Raw genomic sequence first — 9,706 nt, 5'->3', positions numbered from 1 at the left:
CCCCCGCCGCTCTGCATCCAGCCCCTCCCCCCTCCCTCCTTCCACTTGGTATCCAGCTACTGAGGGTACACTTATTAAAAAAGGTTGAAACCCCCTGCTCTAATAAATTAGGACACTGTGATTTCACATGTATTTCAAGTTATACATGTGAAAACAAAACAAATAAACTCTGTTCAAAATAGACTCAAAAAGACAGGACTGCAATGGAAAGGAAACTGTATTATGTTCACATTCTAATGTAACTTTTCTGCCAAACACCATTTGACAATAAAAAGGGCTGGGTTCAACTTCTGTAAGTTCTACTAATAACTTGAATAATACCAGCTTGAGCCCCCCTAACCAGAAACCTGAGAAAACTGAATTACACCATCTGGGCAGTCATGGTGAACCACATTTCTTTACTCATAAACAATGAATTGCAGAAGTAAACAAAACAGAACTTTACTGTGGGAAAAAGAAAATGTCACTAGCAACAACTTGGGAACACATGGATAACAAATCAACAAGAGGCTCTCCTGGGTTCTTTGGCAGTAGTCTGACCAAATCTTCTCAGAGCTGAGGTACCATTATGTTCCACCCTACTCACAGTTCATTGTCCTAACTCTGAGGAATCTGGATAGCAGACAAGCTGATTTCTTATACTGCCACTGCTGAGCAGGGAAGCCCTTACCAGAGTCCTCTGTCTAGGCTGCCACTTTCAGCTTAGTGCTTTTGCCCAAGCAGCTCACCTTTTTTGCAGCCCTACTGGTGGCAGGGACAGTGGTTGTTACCCTGCTAAGCAATGTGATTTTCCTTGTAACTGCAGCGAGTGCACCATACTTCTTCCAAATAACTTCTGCTCTGCCACTCCCAGTCTTTGTTGCTGAGGCTCCAGCCTTCCTCAGTTCTTTCTAGGCCAGATCAACACAGGATTCACAGTGTTACAGCTCTGTTAGGGAGAATCAGTGACCCTGAGTCCTTAATCAGTGACCCCAACGGAGATACATGCCTAGATGAAGTCTCTTTCTCTTCTTCTTCCCTAAGGAAGGACCTGTGGCTTGCATGGCCCCAACTAGCTCCTCACCATCCACACTCATAGATGATCATTGTTGTCCTCCTTGCTCTCTCTTCCTTCCCATCCCCTTCATTCTCTGCCTGTTCTTTGCCCAAGACTTCTTCACCCAACTTCTACAGGGTACAGCAGTCCCTGACTGCTGACATATTCAACATAATTCACTCCTCCATCAATTTTTCAAACATGACTAGCATTTCTTTATTCTACTCAAATTATAAAACTTAACAATAGTAAATGAAATTGTCCCCAGCTGTCATATCAGACAGGTAGATAACTTGCATGGGGGAGAGCTCCCTTCTCTCTGGGGCTTTTTTCCCTCTAATGTAGTGGTTTTCAACCTGTGGCCCGTAGACCCCTGGGTGTCCACAGACTGTATTTAATAGGTCTCTAAAAGATCACTATGATTAAACAAATGTATGTGACTACCCATGCTTACAATTCAAAGGGTTCCACATCTCCACTGAAAATTTCCAAAACGGTTTGCACCTCCATTCAATTTTTTTAGGGGTCTGCAAATGAAAAAGAAGGTTGAAAACCACTATTCTAATATTCTCCAGGATCTTATGGCTTCTAAGTCTCCAGTCAGATTGCTCTATACTTTCAGAGCTTCCAGCCACAGGATTACACTTAAACAGTTGTATAAAAAATGGAGAGTAAAACAAAAATTGCACTATTACATTCTTAACAGATTTTTTAGTTTTATGTCAAGCTGGTTAAATTATTCATTTGTGAATGAAGGGATTTAGCTCTTTCCTCTGGTTATGAAGCAGATCTTTAAATATATTTTTCATTTTTACATGTTTACTATAACTGTAGTTGAGACAACCCTTTTCCAGCATAAGGAGGGAGGGCTTGTGAACTGTTCGCTTTGATTCTTTCCTGGTGCGTGATTAATCACTTAACCCACATGGTGTTCTTTCTTCTCTGTGATCAGAAGACTAAATGTTTTTAAACAGAATGAGGACTGACAAACAGCAAATACCACAGAAAAATCTGGCATTCACACAGAGATCATTTATTACCCCTATGTTCTGGTATAAAGACATATATTTGTAGAGAAGTTCATGACAACATGAAAGGAGAAAATATTGAAACTAACAGCTATTTTTGACTTTTCAGTCAGATACTGATTTGACCTATTCTTGGTTTAAATAAGTCCAAAGTACTTATAGAATTTCAGACAAGGGCAAAAATGTCTTATGTTTTCATGTTGCACATAGCAAAATGACAGCTGATTTGGCCCGCAAGGTATAAATGACATACAACAATGAAATGTATTCTGCATTATTCAATTTATTCATAACGGTTATTTATTATCATAAATAAAAATAAATGTCAGGCTTTCTGTTCCATACTTGTAAAGGATTCCAAATTAAAACAATAGACAACTTTTTCCTCTGACAGCAAAACCCAAGCAAATCCATAATCATTGCTATAGCCATTAGGGAGTTAACCTTCAACTGAGTTATGGCAACAACTCAGTGGGAGGGAGCTTACTGTTAATTGAACACAAACCTTGCACACAGTTCTGAATCATGTGAAACACTGAGTGTGCCTACACGTGCGCATTTACTGCGCAGTAACCAAAATTACTGCACAGTATAGATGCACGTCTACATGTACACACCCAATACTGTGCAGTAAATATGGGATTTACACCAACTTGTGCATAAATTTGATACCTGCATCATGCAGGTATTTACACCTGATTTGTTACTGCGCAGTAACATGCATGTAGATGCCTTACTGCGCAGTAACCCAGGGGCCTCCCTGCTGGGTCTGCCCAGCCACAAGCCCAAGCTTCACCCTGACCCCTCTGGGCATTACACCTCCCCAGAGGAGAGGATCTCAGGTGTTCAGCACCCTACCCTGCCCATCTCCTTGGCTGCTGCACCCACTAGCAGCTCAGGGACCCCTGGCCAATGGCTACCTTGCCAGCTCTGCACCCCACTGCCCTGTCACAAGGAGTGGCTGGCCATGACATCACCACCCACCAGCAGCACCAGCTCCTCCCTGGGGGTGCCCCTGGTTGGGCACCAGGCCACCAACCACCACGGGCCACAGACACCATGAGACACTTGCCCATGCTGATGGGGAGTCCCACACTGTGTCACCAGTCTTGCCAGCCCTGGACATGTGGTAAATCCCACACTGTGGGGAGGGCACTCTCAGTCCCTGCCCTGGCTCCTGCCCCTATTTCCTGCCCAACCTGCCTGCACTCCCTTGTCCCTGAGGCCCTACCCCACAGCACACAGAGAAGCAGGACATAGTTCAAAACTTTATTGGGCAGTGCATATACCAACAGCTGGGTGGGATTGGGCCTTTAACACCCCAAGGAAGGCATCAATGCCAGCTGTGATTCATGGCACCTGGTGCAGAGCATCTTATCTCTCAACTGTTGCAAACTCTCATAAAAGGGTTTTGTCTATTGCCTCTGTGGGGCCAACATCTGAACATGGGGGAGAGGCCACCAGCCATAGTGCAGATCCAGGGTCCAGGTCACCACCAACCACTTCTGGAGCTGCCCAGATGTGCCAGCACTGGCAGCGGCATACCTAGGACCAGACCATCCTACTCCAGTGGCTGGTGGTGGTGACCAAGGAGCAGGAGGCACAGGAGTGCAGGACCAGTTGTGGGAGGAGCAGGAGCTGGCATGGTAGGTGGAGGATTTTGCCTGGGAGGAGGCATTCCAGCAGGTGATGTGGGAGTACCAGGGCTGGATGGAGGCCCTTGAGAAGTGCCACATCATGCTTCTCAAGCAGCAGGCCAAGAGCCAGGGACAGGCAGTGGTGGCTGTGGACGCTGACTGCCAGGCCCTGGATTCACTCCTGAATCTGGCAGGTGTGTCTACATCCCCTGCTACTGGCCCCTGGCCCCAGCCCTAGCAGGGCCCCTTGACCCCACCTGTCATCCTGCTGCAATCCTTTCCCAGCATCTGGGAGGAGATCCTCCAGTACCTCCCACCTGCAGGAGCCCCTGGCCCTGGCCCTGCCCCAGCTCTGCTGCCTCCCACCTCCCACCAAGGCCTGGCCCCACCACTCACCCTGGCTCCACACTGCCAAGGAACCAGAGGTTCAAGGCATGGCCACACCAGGGGGCACTGGCCTTCTTGGGCCTGGAGACAGGCAGCCAGGAGGGGTGCCTCCCACCCTGCAGAAGCACTGGCCACCTGCACTGCAGCAGGAACCCACCCCACCCCACCCCCAGGACCTGGGGAGCAGGGTGGACAGTTTGGGACTTGGGTTTTCTACTGTTGGTGGGTGGGAAGGATGGTGGAGGGGCACTGTTGATGTAGGAGGTGGGGGGGGCTGTTTGTTGAGGGAAGATGGATGGGAACGGGGGTTGTTCAGGAAATAAAGCTGTTTTATGTCACCCACGTGCATATCCTGGGGTAGTGTTGGAGGTGGGCAGCAGGTCAGGGGTGTGTGGGCAGCAAGGCAGGCAGGAGAAGGGAGTGCAGGTGGAGGGGGTCAGGCAGAGCCTCCTGAAGCTAGTGCCCTGTGCCCAGATGGCAGGTGCATGGCTGTCCTAGGGCCTGGGCAGGGGGACAGTAGGGCCAGCACCATGGCCAGCAGGAGCATGGGGCACTGGTTATTGCTGTTCGGGGCAGGGACATGGGGCAGAGGCAGGGGCAGATGTGGTGCAGGGAGGCAGGGTTGGCAAAGAAGGAGCTGCCATGTGCAGCCCCTGCACTGGGTACGCAGCTTTTGCACAGGGAAGGGGCTGGCCAGGGATCAGAGAGCAAGGGTGAGCTTCTAAGATGGCCACCGAGTGCTGGCAGCTGCCTCTGGCCTCAGCATGGCTGCCAAATGCTGACAGGCATGTGACTGGAGACTGGATCTCCCCCCAGTGGCCACAGGGAACCATGGCAGGCTGCTTTGACCTGGAACTAAAGATTTAAGCCAGAGTAAATGCATGTGTAGACACCCCGACTGAGTTACATTTGAAGTGCAAGTCATTTCAACAAGGCTTTCCTGGCTTACATTGATTGAATAGCCAGGGCAAGGGTAATGGAGTGAGTGAAGTCTGAGGTTAAAATGTACATCAGTTGATGAGTGGCAAATTCCTCTGGTTCAGAAAGTGAGGCAGGAAAAACTCCTTGCAGCATGTGTCATGTCATAATATAAATACTTCAGATATGTATTCCCTCTTATTTATTCTTATGCTGAAGAGAAACTGGGTTTCTATGATAATTAACTGACAACCTTTATTAAAGCCATTTCTAAATCCCTGAAATATGTATAAATATGACCTCCAAATTCCTACTGCTTGCACAAAAATCTTTCCTGGAAATGGTTTAATCCAAATCACCAAGGGCTAGATTGCTTCAGCACATAATCAGTTGCATATGGGGACAAAACCCGGCAAAGAGCCACATTAAAGCCCTATTTAGCTAAAGGTTGGCTAGGGACAGAAATTACACATAAACCAGTGTAAGTGATCAGAAACGAGTTCAAATCTATAACACAACAGGAGTTCAGTGCACATAAACCACTTTCAAAATGGCTGACCAGTTTTAAGATAAACCTGGATGGATGTAGTACCAGACTTAACTGATTGAAATTAAATCAGTTTATTGAAATTCTATCCCAGATCCCCTCCAGATTTAAATTAACTCAGAGCCCCTCAGCATCCCAAGATGCTTTGCACCTCCCCACACACTCTCCCACCCGACACAGGGTGGGCAGGCTAGTGATGGCCCAAGCTGTCTGCTCCGGCTGAGCAGGAAGGTGAGCTCTACCACCACACAACTTCTGGCCTGAGCCACTGCAGGTATGTGGCTGCATTTCTTGAATCAAAAGTGAATGTCTGTTCGCTTGCTCATCAGTTCAATCTATGCAACTTAAACTAACCTGCGAAGGCCAATTCAATTCAGCCTCAGGTTTTTTGACTGTCTGTACTTATCTGTTGTGGCTCTAGCCACATAGAAGTAGGGTTATTATTTTTTGTCCCTACTATTTTTTGTCCCTTTTAGTGTGTAGGTAGGGAGATAATGGGAGGAGCCATTTCCTACACACCAACCTGAGTAGGTGATCAGGGTGGAAATAGATGGAATAGGTGGTGGGGGAGGAAAGTGGGAGTATATTGCTCCAACCAAAAGGGTAAAGGACTGCTGCACTCTCCTCACAATAGGAAGACTTCCAGTTCTCCAAATCATTAGTTACAGCCAGTTGCGAGTAGGGCAAGGTGATTGGGGCAGTCACCCTAGGCACCAGCTTGAGGGAGGGGGTGCAGAAAAAAATGGCCAGCTGCAGCCACATGATCACACCAGTGGTGTAGCAGCATCTGGAAATCACTGCTAACCCTATGTGTGTATTGGCTGCCCCAGGTGCCAGGCTGCATCATTATACCTCTGATTTGGGACCTCTGAATTGGGACAGTCCAGTTCCCCTTCCTTGAGGCAAAGCAGCTCTAATCCTTGTCATCAAATAGCCCCCAAGAGCGTTGAAAGCTGGACTGAAATCTCACTGCACTCCTATCCCTCTTTTGGAAATCTCTAGTGATGCTTTACCTGCAGCAGTCTTTATGCCCCTAACAATGACGTGGCTGTGCACATAGTTGTGTCATTGTGAACAAGCTGGAGTCACTTTCAGCAAGTGCATGAGTGGCTCTGCTTGTTAAAACATCTATTCTTCTGTTAAAAGGGGATCCGGGTTTGTGATTGTGAAAGCCTTAAAGGTTCCCACCGCCTTTGGAACACAGGACATTTGGCAGCCTAGCAGATAAACACATTTTAATCTTAGTTGAAAGGCGGAACTTTTCAAGGAGGTTTGTTTTCATGTTGTTATTCTGTATCTGTCCAGGCTCAAGAGCAAAGATGAACTAAAAAAGCAGGAACTGACTGGAGACTTTGAGATTGGTCTGTGTTTATTGTCTTCAGCTTAACTCAACCGGGGGTGGGGGAGGTCAAATATTCAAAATGAGAAAAATGCAAGCAAAAAATCTGTAGGGCATGAACAAGATCTTGAAAAATAAACATGTTGTGCAAAGTCCTATGTGCCTGACTCAGAGCCTACCCCTGTCTGTGTCGAAAGCCCTCCCTTCCCACTGACGTTCCAGTAAAGCAACAGTGAAGGAGGTCTGTGGTTAACAACATTACCTCTCTGCTTTGCTTAAGGAGCAGCTTGTGTTGACCTACTGACCATAGTATAAGCTAATACATTTGTTCTTTGGTACAAAAGCCTTTTCTTTCACATGCACAGTACTGAATGCAGTGGCACACTAATCTTGTCTAGGACCTGTAGACATTATGGGAGTACTGATGAACAGATGAGGCTGGGATTTACAAACAAATTAGGGATCAAGTCCCACAGAAACTCTCTGGAAACCCTTGAAAACCACAGCCCTATTTAAAAAGAAAGAAAGAAAGAAAATATTGGAATATTTTCTTAGTCTTAAAGCCGGCTACATATTGCACAAATCACTCCTAAAACTAGACTGGTACTTACCAGAAGTAATGCATTTTCTGATCATTGTACTTTAGCATTTTATACATCACCTTGTTCTTTTCACCAGCTGTCGTTAGATTTCCTAAAATAAGAGCGTTCTCTCCATTGGCATCACTCACTTTTAGCTATGTTAACATATCAAAGTGAAATCCGTGCATGTAGTCTTATGCTTATTGGAAGAAAATAAGTGTTTGAATTATGCATAAAAAAGAAAAGCAATGTTCTGCTTGAATTTCCTTTTATTTTTTTCTTGACTAGTACAACACAATTTCTGGAGCTGTTTTTCAAATATGTACAACCTACAGTATACAATATGCTTCCAGATATGACTGTCATGAGTAAAGGAAGAGACAATGGATTCAGTCCCAAACCAGAAGGAAATCTCTTGGAGAGGTCACCAAGGTGGAGTCCAGTCCTATCCTCTTGGAAAACCTGAGGGGTAGGATCTTACCACAAGGGAACCTTGAGTTAGTTGTGCATATGGCCAGTAATTCCAATGTACTCTGTGGCTTCTTTTCTCTTCTGGCATAACCGCAGTCAAAGTCAACGTGAAGAGAATTATTAGCCATGTACTTTAACACTGCCTGCTCCTCCCCTCCCCTCCCCTCCCCTCCCCCAATGCACCCTAATGCAAGAAGTTTCAACCAGCAGCTGAGCTAGTAAAAGTGCTCCCAGTAGAGGCCAGGAAGTACTTTCCTTCTATATGGGTTAATTATAAGAAAACTCTTTAAGCTTAATGTCAGGGGAAACAGTCTTACTAGGGAAACTCTACTGGCTTTTTGAATGGTCTCCCAGGAGAAATGACGACAGCATTAGCTCACATGTCATTTAAAATTGGGTTGGACAAAGCATTCAAAAGCTATCTGGTAAGAATTGTCCTGTATTGTCATTAGTATAGATTACAATGGACATAACCTTTGACAGCATTGATTACAGTGATTGATGAATTCCTGAGGCGGTGGACCTCCTTGATAGTAGTTTTACATCCATTGTTGGCCTTCAATATCTTTTGTCTTGTGATGCAGATGGGACTGGCCAAGAGTTTATGGAGTAAATTCAAGATAGTTATGTATGGAATTTATAAGGGGAACATGATCATTTGTGGGGCATTTAATCACCTTTTTATCACTGTTGTTAAACTTTGAGAACTCAAACTATCCCTACACTGCTATTGGAAATGAGATTTCACCTTGTATAGCTATATCTAAGATAGCTTTAATCTAGGGCTATAGATACGTATTTAAGTGTTAGAAAGCACATTCTAATTCTCAGCCTTAATTGACTGATAGCTAGTGCATGTCTAGCTAATTGCCAACAGTTACCAACAGTACAACCAACCCTTGGAGAAAGTTGAATTTTTTTTATCTATGTGCCTCTTTCCTTGGGTAGGCAATGCAATTTTATTTCACTCCTCTCAACTACAATATTCTGAAGTCAAATAAGTCAGGGAAGAACAGAGGTTGTTCAAACCCTAAGTCTCTCTCCCTTGGAAGTGAACCTTTGTTGCTCCTTATACCAGCAGGATATGTACAGGATCTGTCTATCCAATTGTACCACCAGGTGAAAAACCTGGTGTGTTTTTCTGTGTGTTTAAGTAATTAGGGATAGCTGTTGTGCTTTGTTTCTGCATTTGTGCCGTATGTCTACATCTCATCCCATGTGTTATAGTAATAATATGGAAGACTACTTCCATGGGCACCTCAGTTAGGCAACACAGGAGATATCTGGGATGTCCAGTTCTATGTTTTAGTGTCATAGTCTGGGACTGCCAGACCTTGGAGGTTCTTTCTGGAGGGGCACTGAGAGATGTTTGCCTAACTTTTGATAGCTGGATGAAGTATGCAGTGCATATAAGCCAGGCAAAATAGGTGCATGTGGACTCCTTTAAAAGCTCAGCAGTTGAAGGTAAATAACTTTACCTTTATTTTCTGTAATTTCCTACATCTACTATAGCAGGGATTGTCAACTGGGGGGCTGCGCATACCACCAGGGGTACTTTGAAATGTCCAAGGGGGTACGCAAGGGCGGGCGGGGATTAAGTACCACCACCCCATGCTGCCACCTCACAGGAGCAGGGCTGGGGTGGGGCAAGATCAGCGGTGCCCCTCTGTGGGCCAAACAGGTGCTGCCCAGATGGCCAGACATGGAGGGAGAAGCATGCAGTGGCAGTAGCGGCTGGCCATCCACACCCCCCCCAACCAAC

At 45.9% G+C, this 9,706-nt stretch overlaps 1 long non-coding RNA gene across 1 annotated transcript in view; it reads left to right on the top strand.

The window, feature by feature from the left end:
- LOC112548079 overlaps positions 1 to 9,706 on the top strand; it is a 24,168-nt gene that overhangs the window by 13,199 nt on the left and 1,263 nt on the right. The window lies entirely within an intron of this gene.

This window comes from Alligator sinensis, unplaced genomic scaffold, assembly GCF_000455745.1.
Source record: "Alligator sinensis unplaced genomic scaffold, ASM45574v1 scaffold1598_1, whole genome shotgun sequence".
NCBI lineage: Eukaryota > Metazoa > Chordata > Crocodylia > Alligatoridae > Alligator > Alligator sinensis.
Note: the sequence above shows the minus strand (reverse complement) of the source record. Positions and strands in the feature narration are given on the sequence as shown.